Source organism: Cyprinodon tularosa, unplaced genomic scaffold (genome assembly GCF_016077235.1).
Source record: "Cyprinodon tularosa strain WSP-4 unplaced genomic scaffold, ASM1607723v1 ctg76, whole genome shotgun sequence".
Taxonomy (NCBI): Eukaryota; Metazoa; Chordata; class Actinopteri; order Cyprinodontiformes; family Cyprinodontidae; genus Cyprinodon; species Cyprinodon tularosa.
Window position 1 is genome coordinate 887864 of NW_024039518.1, and position 14122 is coordinate 901985.

Here is a 14122-nt window from a genome sequence, read left to right on the forward strand (position 1 = left end):
CTGTTTATAGTTTACTGAGAAATCGTGTCATCATGAATCAATTTTTGTAGAATTTGTAGGAAAAACCTGTGCATAAAAGGCTTTTTAAGCATTCATAGCAAAAATACCCAGCTTAATAACTTGGTCGTCCATGAGAGCCACCAGTGGAGACACGATGATAATAGGATTCGTCTGCAGCTTCTTTAGTGTTTTCACAACTAGCGGAGTAAGCTGATGAATCTAACTTTTTTCCAAATCCTGTCAGAAGACAAACACAGACAGCTTTCCCACAAAGTGCTTGATTTTGCTCCTTTTTTAAATGAGAAATTGTCTAATACTACATGTCCTGCGCCCAAAAAAACACTGCTGGCATGTCACTGGTCCAACCCGCTGGTTGTTACGACACAGACGTATTAGCAGGAGTCTTTCAAGATGGATTTGTTGTGAGACTGACAACTCCGATCTCGCGAAAATCTAGCTTGCAGCAAAAGTTTAGGTTCCTTCATCTATCTGGCTACGTTTTTTTCTATTATTATTCCACAATACCTTGTCATACTTCTCCTGCACCAGTAGGTGGAGCATAAACTCATCAATTGAATTTGAATGTAAAAGATAAGTTCGCTTTTCCAAAATATATATATTTCCCCGTGGTTTTCTTTGGAATGGAATCAGGATAAAGGAGGTTAGATGTAAAGGAAACAGCATCTACCTCATGTTCACCACTTAAAAAAAATTATTTATTTGAACACAATTTTGCCTGTTTATAGTGTACTCTAACTGTGGAGATTAAATGGAATATACAATTCCTACATAAAATATATCAACGCCAGAACTAAGTATATATTCCACCTTTAGAAACATCTTGCACCCAGGTACTAGTCTATTTAATAAATAGAAGTGCTTTGAAAATACGGAGTTGAAAACACGCAAAACATATCTTTAAAATCTTCATACAGTGCAGTTATCCAAATGAGAGGCCAGAGAGGATGGGATCGAAATTTCTTCTCCTTGCTGCCCCTTCCCCACATATTGCTGCAGACTGTCAAACAGCTAAATTAACCATGCTGTTACAAAAACAAAAATTCCGCTCAATTAATCCAATTGAAAACTTTTATTTACTAATGTTAACCTTTAGACAGGTATCAAACGTTTCCATCAACACCTGTAACATTAGTTGTGTTATTCATTTTGGTGTGTATTTTCATGCAGAAGTGTTTTTCCAAACACTCTGAGCTTAACAGATAAAATCTTTGTTGTGCCTTTTATCAGGGTCTTGACCTGTAAAACGCTGAAGACTCTTCCTTTAAATAATCTACTTTTTTATTGTCTATATCTAGATCTTGATTATTTTAACAACCTGTCCATTAGGTTTGCTCAAATCCCCGTCTTAAAGTGGTTTTACTCTATGAAAATCAGAACGGAAAGACATTTAGTAAAATAAGCAGACTACATTGATTAAAATATTAGAACCAGCTATGCTTTTTCATTTTTGTTTTAAATAACTGTAAATACTAAAAAACAATTAAAACTGATGATAGGGATTCTCCATCAGGCATCAGAATTTTAGGGAATCCTAAAAATAACAGTTTTGCTTTATTTCTATTTTTTAATCACACAGATTAGAGCTACGTCCTATATATAGTTAGTCAGAGGAGTTTAAGGCCTGCTGACAGATTTCTGAACCACGTTACATTAATAAAACCACTGACTACACCACATGTACATCAATAGGTTTATATTTAACCATATTCATATCAGGTCAATCTTAAGAGGGTTTTCTTTCTTTGTTAAGAAGGAAAAAAAAAACCTTATGTCATAATCGACACCATCTGGATGGAACTGATGAACAACAAGATCCCCTGTTTTGCAAAGGTGAACTAAAGTAGGAGGAGTCAGAGGAGCCTGCAGTAAAACACGCAGGGTTTTTTCCTGCGGCGGGGCTTTACCTCTCCGCTAACTACTCATGTTCTGCAGCCAGGTCGTTATTTCCGGCACCAGGCTGACAAACACATAAACAAAGACCTCGCCGCTGCTTCTTGGGCCTGCAACAGGAAACCGAAAGAAAGGCCAAACCACTGATAGAGTTTCATCAAACATACTGCTGATCTTCTTTTTTTTTTTTATCAATTTAAACCTCAAGGCAGAGAAGTGGTTACTGCAGCTGAACCTCGTCAGAAATCTGAATGAAAATGGGTGATTTCAGGACCTTGAACATTGTCGAAAATTAATAAAACACAATTCAAATATATAAAAATCAGACATCTATAGTAGATTTTTACCTTAAAACAAAACAACAGATTGCCTTTCATCTTTTGGCTCCAAAAGCACATGAATCATTCAGTGCATGACCTCTGTCCACAATAATTATAATCCATTTGTCTCATTTAGTTAAATTACAGGTTGCGTTACCAAAGATGCATTAATACCTTCCAACTGCACATTTTTAGCAATGGAAATCAGAAAAAGACTATTATAGCTGATTAGATTTTGATCAGGGCTCCTTGTTTCTAACTAAACGTTCAAATGGAACGAGAAGAGAAAGAGAAATCAAAAAGTCAGCTGGGTATTTTTGTTCGTAATGATCTGCAGACTAAAACTTAATAGTAAACAGGAGAGGAAAATAACGCTGGTTTAACTAATCTGGACGTAAAGACTATAAATATGGCATTTGTCCAAAAAGAAAAAGAAAAAGACAGTTGAGCAACATCTTATAATTCAGTGGTATTTTCATGTTTTAAACAGTTCTCTGCACTATAAGAGGAAGAAAATTGAATTTATTTTCCATTTAATACCGCCAAAATTCCCTTTCACAGCATATTACAATGATCTTAAGCTGCAGACTAAAAGTTTACTAAATCCCGGCAGATCAGCCAAACAAAACAAAGAAGCATTATCTCAGAGTTAAATTAGGATCAAGTTAACAAAAATATGAAAGTCTTTCATCAATAATAGATCAGCTGTGGAAAAACTCCTGTTTTTTCTCAGATTTTATTCGTCATGAAGATACTTCCAACATTTCCTATCAGCTTCTGTTTGCAGAGTTAAAAAAAAAGCAATTTTTTTCTTCCAAGTAAGTCTTTTGTGTTATAAAATTCAAGCCCACTAAAACCTTTGTAGTGCAACATGGGAGAAATAATACAAAGAGAAAGATTTCAACCTCCATTTTCAGATTTGATCCTCAATCCTCCTGCCTCTCCTGTATTCCCTAGCCTTTCATCCAGTCTCAGTTCACCTTCTCTCTTGCTCCTTTTAGAGATTCCCAGAAGCAGAAGAAGGGATTTCTTCCCAGCTGATACCAAATATTAACATTCATCCCAATAAAAGACACACATTACTACTTTTTTTCAATCTCCCCCAACTGCTGGACCTTAAATATAACCAGGTGTTTGCAGGTCGGTAAAGGATTACCTAAATCATCTCAATCTTCAGGAGATTTAATACATTGGAAAGCTTTGATTAGATTAAATTATTTTACATTAAAAGACAGGCACCCATCTTATAAAATGTTCAACATTATTCTGAAACCTCACACCACTAAAATGTTTTAAAAATACTAATAACAATGCTGCATAAAATATAAACCTCAATGCAAAGCTTTAGGCCGACTAGAGGGCATCAATCCTATTATTATAGGGCTGGACTTGAGACAAAGACTTGGACTTGTCCTTTAAAGGCCTCCTTACACTAGAGGCTGGTAGCCAAAGCAGTACAGGTAATCAAATACCGAGCCGCTGGCAGATTTATATGAAAGAACTAAGGAGCCAAAAAACCAAACGAGAGCCTTCAGGAATAAAAAACAAATGGGAAAATGGAATGAGAGAGAAACAGAGAATGACCTGCGTCTGAGCCAGATGATGGGAAAAGAGGCTGAATAATTATAAAGGAGGACAATCAATAAGGTTCCCACAGTGCAACGCTGCCGAATCCACCGGCTAATAGATTCCAGACGGCTCTCGTCTTCTTTCAGCTCACTGCCGAACATCACAGCATCTACAGCACGCATCAGATGATGGAAGAAGGGATTACTGCAGGGGAAAGGAAGGCTGATGTTTAAGGCAATAAGGGAAGGATTTTCCTTTTTCCCGATGGATCAAAATTAATATACTTGAAACACTTTAGGTGATGATTTAATGTCTCGTTTAACTACAAGTATTTATCGACTTCATATTCAGGTGAAAAAAAGTGAGCAAAATAAGGCAGTTCTTTAGTTAGCAGTGGCAGGATATAGAGGGAAGTCACAGCTTTCAACTTGTGACATGATGTGTTTGGTTAGCCAGTTCTGTGAAAAACCACAGTCCACACGTCTTTCTTCCTCCACAAACTGCTTTAGCGCATCAAGTCGAAACACAAACACCTAAAACAGAAGGAGCCCAAACACAGGAAACCGCACAAAAAGGTAGGGCTGCAGATGGCGGGGCAAGAGGTTCTCGCTGTTGCATCAGCAGTTCTACTGATAGGTTGGTCTCAACCAACATCTAACATTTCAGTGCATCTTTTTTTTTATAAGGGCATACGAGATGTCAGCGAGGGGATAGGTCTGAGAAAAGGTGGAAGTAAACATCATGAAGCACTTTAGCTAAAGGTTCAATCGTCACATTCTATGGAATAACAACATAACCACTAAAACCAAGTATTTACATATGCTGGATTTATTCAGATAAAACTCAGGTAGGGTTGGAGATCTTATTTAGGTCAAAAATAATCAGACTGTTCCTCCTGATAGAAATTGATTATTCAAGTCATGTTCACACACAGACACAGATTTGAGTTTTGGCTGAAAAACCTTTTAGCCACTTTGAAATGGATTATTATCAGCATGTTAAGGTTTTTTAGAAGAAAACTTTAGCTTCTTGTCAGCGTTTTTGAGAATTTGCTTCAAAATTTCCATATTAAGTTCCCAGCAGAGGGCCCAGTCCCTCCTGCAGTAAAGCACTGCTCAGCATAGAACCTCCAATTAAACAACCAAGCAAAGCAAAACAACCAAAAACGGAAAATTGATCTTAGGTTAATCATTGCTTTATACCTAATGCTTTTTACACCTTAGTATACATTTGAAGTATACATTTTCCAACAATTCTACTGTTAAAGCATTGATCTCTGCGTCCACTTCACTAAACTCAGCAAAGTCTTTCAAAAGTCAAAGGTGTTGGGACAGTGGCAAACACCCTAAATCCCCTTTTGGCTCTGGTTGTTTGACACTTGCGTCAAGCTCAGCAGCTGTGGGTGTCACAAGGCCACGCGAGCTGAAATGACCCAAGGTGAGAGCATGACCTCAGGATGGATGGCACCTCAATGAAAGGTTTCTCTGAAGCTGATGTTTCTAATATAATGCACTGCAACCTGGCTGTTCTCTTTGACTAACACCTTAAACCTCCACAGAGCGGAAACACAACCCTGTGTTCTTTAAATGACTATAGAGATGACAAAAACAGTCGAGTTAGAGGAATGTCTGCATGTAAAGGAGTCAGCATCTTGATACCGCTACATGGAGCTCATTGAACTCTGAAAAGTTTACATCAAATTTCCAGAAATAAGATCTACTGCAAACATAGAAGAAGAAGAAACTCCTTAGGACAGTTAAGACCAACACAAGGTTTCAGGGAAACAGGGGCACACATCGCCCTGAAAACATCATCTTTGCATTGACCTATCACAGACTTTAAACAATCAACCGTCACTTTATTGGGGATACCAGTCTAAGACAAATTTCTAATCAGCTATCATATGGCAGTAACTCAATACATTTAGACATGGTCAGGATGACCTGCTGCAGTTCAAACGACATCAGAAAGAGGAAGAAAGGAGAGTTAAATGAACATAGCTTGGTTGTTAATGCCAGATGAGGTGGTAGGAGTATGTCAGAATCTGCTGATCTACTGAGATTTTCATGCACAATCTGCTCTAGGGTTCACAGATAATGGTCTAGAAACAATATATATATATCTCCAGCGAGCTACAGTTATGTGGGCCCAAATGCCTTGTTGATGTCCAAAGTGGGATGGTAGACTGGTTCAAGCTGATAGAAAGGCAACAGTGACTCAAATAAAAACTTTTTACAACAGAGAATTGAAAAAGCTTCCTGGATGGGAAGCGAAACACCTTCAAACTTGGAAAACAGTCCAGTGGTTTGTTTTTTAACTAACTTTTTTGGAGCTACAACAGAGGTATGCAGAAGAGCCTTTCTGAACACACAACATGTTGAACCTTGAGGTAGATGGGCTACATCAGCAGAAGACCAGACCGGGTGGTCAATCTGCAAACTCACCAAAAATGGACAATAGAAGACTGGAAAATCATTGCCTGGTTTGATAAGTCTCCATTTCTCCCGCAACATTCGGATGGTGCCGTCAGAATTTGGCATCAGCACCATGAAAGCTTGGATTCATCCAGTTCAGGCTGGTGGTGGATGAGTAATGCTTTGGAGGATATTTTCTTGGCACATTTTGGGCCCTTAAGGTTGATTGGTCCTTGGTATGCCTTTCTGGCTGTCTGTGTGGTCATTCTTCTCGATTTGGTGCTGTGCCCCGCCATTTTTAAAAACCGACGAAAGGTTGATCAAGGAGGATTCGGAAGTACAACCACATATCTGATGCCTCAGACATGTTTTGGGGGGGAAAAAACACTCCCACCCGCACCGCCGAAAAAGTTCTCCCCCTCACGCTTTGGCGGGAAACTGCTATGTCTCCTTAGAAATTCCAGACTGACGTTGCAGAAGCATACCAGCAAAACTGGTTCACGAACAGACGCAAGCAACATTTGTCCGCCCTTTAGTATCACCTGAGCAAAATGTCACAGCCTACCTGGGCATTGTTGTTGATCATGTCCATCCCATCCCTACTGATGGCTACTTGAGATGATTTGCGCTACGCTTCATAAAGCGTGAATATTCTTGGCCTGGTTTCTTCTACATAACAATGAGTTCCCTGTACTGCAAAAGCCTCTACAGTCACCAGATCTTAATCCAATAGAGCACCTTTGGCATGCTCTATTGATATTTCACATCATGGATGTGCAGCCGACAAATCTGCAGCATGTGTGATGTCATCATGTCGATATGAACCAAACTCTCTGAGGAATGTTTCCAGCACCTTGTTGAATCTATGCTATGACGGATTAAGGCAGGTCTGAAGGGATAAAGGGGGTCCAGCCTGGTTCTAGTAACCTGATAGTGTCTGGCGAGTGTAATATAGGGGAGCAATATGGAAGACGACCTGGAAATATTTGAAGAAGCAGAAACAGGTTTCCATTTTGTTCTGGAGCTTGATGATAACCAATGAATGAAGAATGGTGTCTGGACACCTGCATTAAGGTTGACCTCAGTATCAACACGTGCAGAACAGAAGTCGAGAGCGCGTTGTCAGAGTTGAGCGTGCGGTCGAAAGGTTTTGAACGATTGTTGGCAAGTTTAAACGATGCATATTTTTGTCACTCCACACTCAGTTCGGTGGCACTAAAATTACACCATAGATGTTAAGCAAAAGAAGACGAAATGTAAAGTTTGTCTGAAAACATCAAACCTCGTCCACCTACAGCCAAAAGTCTCCATTAGCTTTGCACAAAAATGTTTGCAAGAGAGGTAACATTTTTCTCCTGTTCAATGAGACATTTTTGAATGTTTAAACCTGAATGGGTACAAGACTAATATTAACTGGCAGTAAAATGTAATGTGGTTTCTTCAATAAATAAATTAAAAATGGAACAGTTGCATTTCCTGCTTATGCCTTTATTTCTGATAGAGAAACATTTATTGCAGATTTATCGTTCTCAAATTAAAACTGCCCAATTTATCGAGATATTGATTTGAGGTCATATCGACCAAGTCCTACTTAAGAGTAAAAAAGTATTTGGTGAAATTGATACTCATAACGTCTGATATTTTAAAGTATGAATTAAAGACAAGCTGAAATGTTAAGTTCCTTGCAAATTCTGGTAAATTAAAGAATGTAATGAATAAGTAAAAAAACAAACAATTTGATTAAAGAAACTACAAAAAATGATTTTCTTTTGAACAGAAAACCTAAGGAACCAGGAACTCCATTGACATTAACTCCTGTTTATTAGCTTGACCTTTAAATGTCAGTGTGTTCAAATAAGGTTGTGTTCAAAAAAGACCATTTTGACATAAACATTAACTATGTGTTTTTGTCTGCAGTGCTTTTTGTCTTTTATGTTTTCTATAAAAATGCATGTTGTTTTTTTATTCCGTAAAGTTAGTCAGAAAGGATGGAGCAGCCAGGCGTTTTAATCAAGTAAGAGTAGCGATATTCTGTTAAGATATTGCACAGGTAAAAAGGATGGTGCAGAAAAACTACTTTACAAGTAGACTTTTCCCTATAAGTTACCCAAGTAACCATAACTGGGTAAATGTTAAGTAGTTACTACCCACCTCTGTATGGAATTAACTCAAAACAAACAACCCCGTTTTCTACCATGATCAAAAAGTTTGCACCTCGATTGAGGCGGCCATCTTTGACCATTTAAAAAGAAACAACCCATAATGTGATTTAGAAAAAAGAAATAGTACCAAAGAAAACCTTTCCTTTAACTGGCTCTCATTTATTTGTATATATATAAATAAATACTGTAAAGGAAAAACTTGTGATCTTGTGAAAAATAATCCGTAGAGATTAGCAGATAGGTTTCTACACCAGAAAGAGCACTTTCTCGAGGTCTTAATGATCACAACTGATATTGATGACATTTTGGGTTTTTCTTTGATGACCCAAAAAAAGGAAAAAAATCAATTGGCTCAGGCTGTCTGATGGAGCCAGAATTTCTCAGAATACAGGGTCATTTCTATTTATTTATTTTTTATTTTTTCAAAATAATGTCAAATATTTATCATTATTTAACAAGGTTTTTAGAAAACTACATAAAAATAGTACATGCTGTTGGTTGATGGAGGGATATATCGGTTTTCATTAGTTTAATAAATAGGAAAAATGGTCAAATAAATTAGTAAATTAGTATAGAGAATCAGATTAGATTTCAAGCCATATTGCCAAGCCCTACTACAGCTAGCTATTGACAACGGCAGCAAACAAAGGCAGGTTTGAAGACAGAGTCAGAAAGCTGCAATTGACAGCCGAGGGTCACTGGGTTTGTGAATGATTAAAAAAAGAAGGTGTAAAAAAACAAAAAACAAAGGTCTGCTGAGGTGTTAAACCTTGCCTTCAGGGTTCTACCTCAGTGTGGCCCAGCCAAAAAACCTGCAGCATCTGAAAGGCAAGAACACGCCGAGGTTCAGAGGCTGTTCCTGCGTGATTTTTGCAAACTTCCCAGACACGACTGAGCAAGAAAATAATACCAATACTTGGAAACAACAAGTCTACCCTAGCAAATGAATGCGTGTGTCAGTGAGAGACATTTGGAAATTGGTGCCTACCGGCTGCATTAGTCCTGGCAGTCTACTAAGAAATACTTGCATACTGATGTCACAGCTTCAAACACACTCACACTCTGCTGCACAGCTCCAACACTGCAAGCATAAACAGCAGATTTCTCCTTTAATACACACTCACACGCTCTGCTGCAATCAGTTTGTTTTTTTCATGTCCAAAGCAGGAGAATCATGCAAACTGATCCTTCAGGCACATGTTAAATCATTGAGGAAAAAATAAAACTGTCACCCAGAAAAGTGTCATATCTGAGCCCTAACCTTTCATTCTGAGTTAAATGAAGGCACTATTTAAAGACAGGGTGCAGATAAGGATAAAAAAAGGAGGAGTGGACAGAAACTCCCCCAGACACAGTAACAGTGAAAAATGCAGGCGTTGGAGGCTCGCTCAGTGCTTTGCACCACTGCCTTGCATGTGCTGACGGTTTGTAGAAGCCTGAAAGGCGTGAGAGGGACAGAGCCACTACAAAGGCTGCTATAATACTGCCTCTTATCAATGTCATGCCTGAATATTCGCAAAAGAGACAAATGGAAGTAAGATGGACCTTTTTTCTCCTGTTTTAATTAGATGACTGGTGAATAAAAGCTGAACCCCCATCACATAAAAACCAAAGAGGGCTGGGCTCTGCTACAGGTGTTCCTGACTAATCTGAAGATGGGATCCAGTTAAACATTCCTGCTTTAGAAACATTTTATATTTACTAGAAATTAGGGATATTAACCAAATGTTATCGTAATCGTCATTCCACAGATAACTTAAAAATAAAAGGCACTGTATTTGTGACAAAAAAAGTGAGGTTTGTGTCTGCAGCTCCAGATGCTAATAACCACCGTTAGCATCACTGGAGCCGAACGGACGTTAACACACGTTTGATAAAGACAATCCGTATGAGAAGACTAGGGCTGCAACTAACGATTACTTTGTAAAATGATCAATCGGTGGATTATTTATTTGATTAACTGATTAATAATCGGATAGCCAAATGTTCCTTAAAGAAGACTTTTAAAGGCACACTATGCAACATTTTTCAGTTAATTAATGTGTTCCATAACGTTTTGGATGATTAAATGAGTCATTTCAGGTCGAACAAAGGTATTCTCGGCCACCCTGGTGGTCTGTGGGGGAAATACCACACATGCAATTGCAGGAGCACTGACCCGCACCCACAGGCTCAGAAGTCTCGCGAGAGTCGGTCTTGCTTTACGGCTAGAACTGCTACACGCCCCCAGTTAAAAGCATGCTCGTTGCTAGCACAGTGGCGATCTTTGTGCAGTTATCATGGCGGAACCAGCGTGAAAACAGCGAAAGCCCATGTCGGAGCAGGCAAGAAAGAGGAAAAGGGCACCGGACAGAGATAGGAGTCTTACATGGGTGAACATCGGGCAAGCTTTTTCTGAATAGCGAGAGCTAAAATAAAAAGAAGGCTGCAAGGCTGACACGGACCTCGCGTTTCTGCTGATGCGATTGTAAGTAACATTGGAATGGTTTCTCTCTCTCTGTGTGCATGTTCATACTTTCACTGTGTTAGTCATTCGTTGCGTTCGCCTGTCTGCTAAGCTCAAAACAACCGCGCCTGGCTTGACGGAGAAACCAGGAGAACAGCTGTGCATATTTACGACAGTGCACTTTTACTTTCGCCCTCTGGGGGGAGCCTCGCTGGAAAATCAACACCGGTTGCATAGTATACCTTTACTAAAACTAAACCAGGTAAATGAAACTTTTCCACTTGAGGAGTTGTGGATAGCGAATATTGACAGACAAATATTTTGTCTCCCATCTTAAATGCAAAATGTTTATATCATTTTTACAATTTTGATATAAGTACTGCTCTAAGTCAGTTGCTCTGTCAGCTAAAGGCATGTTTTAAAGTCTCTATACTCCAGTTAATGATTAGTTTATTACTAAATTTGTTGACAATTATTTCAATGATTGATTAATCATGATTAATCTGATTAATTCTTTCAGCCCTAGAGAAGATAAGCAAGAGGTGAAAAGAGGCAACAGGTAAAAATTACTCCAATACTGCCGCTCCATGTCTCAGGTGAATGTTTATGTTCTTTGCAAATGATCGCAGCTAAAGTGTTTTTTTCTTCCTCTTTTAAAAGAACCGTTTCCCTTACAGTGTTAAAATTGGTCAGAGCTCCACCACCAGTAAGGCGGAAAAAAAAAAGTCAATATTTAAATCAGCACCACAAAAATTGATTGCATTTATAGTAGTTTTATGTTGACACTGCACAAATCAAAGGTTGCTTATTTCAATTCTGTAGTTCCATTATTCTGCTTCCTTTTTTGAATCATATTTTTGGTTATTATGAGAATTTGACTTGGACAGTTGTTTTTGTTTTGTTTTTTAAAACCTCCAGTATTTATATCGTATCACCCCTCAAAATTCCATGTTGATCAGGTTCTGGTAAAGTGCTCCCAGATGGAGGGGCTGTGTGTGTTAAACTGTGCTGTGCTTTCATTAAATTTCAGCTTATTTCTACCTGTGCTAACTAAGGCCAAACATTTTTTTGGATTAATCATGATTAATTGATTACTGAAATAATCATTGTCTAATTTAGTAATCGATTAATTCTTAAACAGAGCATAAAGACTCTGAAACCTGACAGAGCAACCCACTTAGAGCAGTAATTATATCAAATTTGTAGAAAGAATAACATTTTGCAATTAAGATAAAAAAAAAAATACAATTTGTCTTTCAATATTCTCTATCCAGAACACCTCAAATGGAGTTTGAGTTTTACCTGGTTTAAAGTAAGAATTCTTCTTTAACGAACCTTTGGTTATCCGATTTTTAATGGATTAATCTAAATAAATAATAGATTAAACAACTTGCAAAATAATCGCTAGCTTCAGCCCTAATGCTAAGCTTTCCACCTGTCTCCACCTGGAGTTGGATAATATTAATAAAAAAAAAAAGTAAGATTTTTTTTTTCTACTAAATCCAACTAATATATATTTTCCCCTCACTCAAATTCCATAAAAAATAAAAGAGAAGTTACATAACTTTCAAAAACTAGCCTTTACAATCATCCGCTCTGGGAGGTGACCTTAAAGGGCAACGAAATTCAAACCGATTATATAAACACTAAATGTTTGCAGCTAGTGGTATCACACAGTGAGTTAGTTTATTAGTTGTGAGGTGACATCAGAAAACAAATTGTGATTTGTAGAAGGCCTTTAACAGTGATTAGCAAACAAGTAAGCCCCTATAAAGTTAATATGATGAGTTAATATGATGGCATCAGTGTTGTTTTTTTCTGAAGTATTTCAGGATTACAGAACATTATTTAACCAGAAAGTCATGGGGGAAAAAATGTCCACAGTTCAACAGAACTGAAAAATTCCAAACTGCCCTGAACACAATTTCATGTACTGATCTAAGCTGTTATTTATTTAAGTCTGATTTCGGCTGAAGGACTCTGAAACTTATTGGTTTAAGGATTACGATGTGCTGCAGGTTCTATGATAGAGGTGGTAGCTTTGAACAAAAGAAAATGAAACAAGATTATTGTCTGATGTGAGAACTCAGACCAAAGATGCTGTTTATATATAACAAAGTGGGAGTTTTCTAGTGTTTCTGCATTTGATGAACCTTGGCTCTTCGACCACGGATCAGAGCCAATCCAGAGAGATTTGTTTAATTTTCCATCCTTTGCTAACTGATGTGTGCATCAATATTAGAAACTATTTTTGCTCTCGTCGAGCCCAGCTCTTGGAGAAAAAGGCTGAAAGCCAAAACTGTAATGGAAAGGGCAGAGTTTTAGTGAAGTATTCATCTGTAGCTGGCCTTAAAGGGCCTGGGAATCACGTCTAAGGTTACACTCGACCTGGGCCAAAATGTTACATGCAAAACAAATAAATTATAATATCTTTTTTTTTTTTTTTCAGATGGTAAAAATGATTAAGTATGTGATCAGAATACCAATTTCATCTTAAAAGTCAGGAAAAGTTGGTGCTGACGATGAGCAGGCTGACCCTCAAGGTTGAGTTACTACAGATGGCGGAGGTCTTGTAGGTGCCCAGAGACGTCCCATCAGGAGCGGCATGAAAGGCAGCGATCAATGATGTGTGTGTGTGTGTGTGTGTGTGTGTGCGCGCGCACAGACAAGGGTGGGTCACATCAGCCTGCGCTCAAAAAGCACACACAGACACACCAACTGCTCCATCTGTCTTTGACATGGGAGAGCTTAATGACAGAGGCAGAAAAGCCCAGAAGGAAAGAAAAAAAAAAAGGTCTCCTTCATCCTTCTTTCCTCCCTTCCTTCATTTTCCTTCCCTCTGCCTCTCCCCCTCTTGACCACACTCGCCCAACATCAACCCTCCATATGGAGCACTCAGGACAGACCTTTTTTTTCTTTTTTCTAAACTCATATTGGCCTGGCACACAATCAATAAGACCTCTAGACGCGCTCTTACTTGCACACCAACTCGAAACTTTAATGAGTGTAATCTGGCTCGGAGGCTGGAACATACTAGAAACTACACTGCTTGTGTGCGCACAATATTCACTGAAAATAAAGTAATGACATTTCCAGCGTGTGCTGGACCACAACTTTGACTTCTTTTTGTCCACTTTGTGCAGCAGAAGATTGATAACATGCTAAATCATTCCTATTCCGTAGGAACACTTTAAATACACTCTTGTTCTGTGTCCTGGTGTATCAAGGTATTATATTCAGATTATGTTCAACGGGTCAATAAATGGAGGTGCATTAATTTCCCATTGGTTTCAGCAGTAC

The 14122-nt window shown here is 38.3% G+C and overlaps 1 protein-coding gene across 1 annotated transcript in view; it reads right to left on the reverse strand.

The window, feature by feature from the left end:
* The window catches only part of rbpjb (recombination signal binding protein for immunoglobulin kappa J region b), a 63611-nt gene that overhangs the window by 27920 nt on the left and 21569 nt on the right, over window positions 1-14122 (reverse strand). The window lies entirely within an intron of this gene.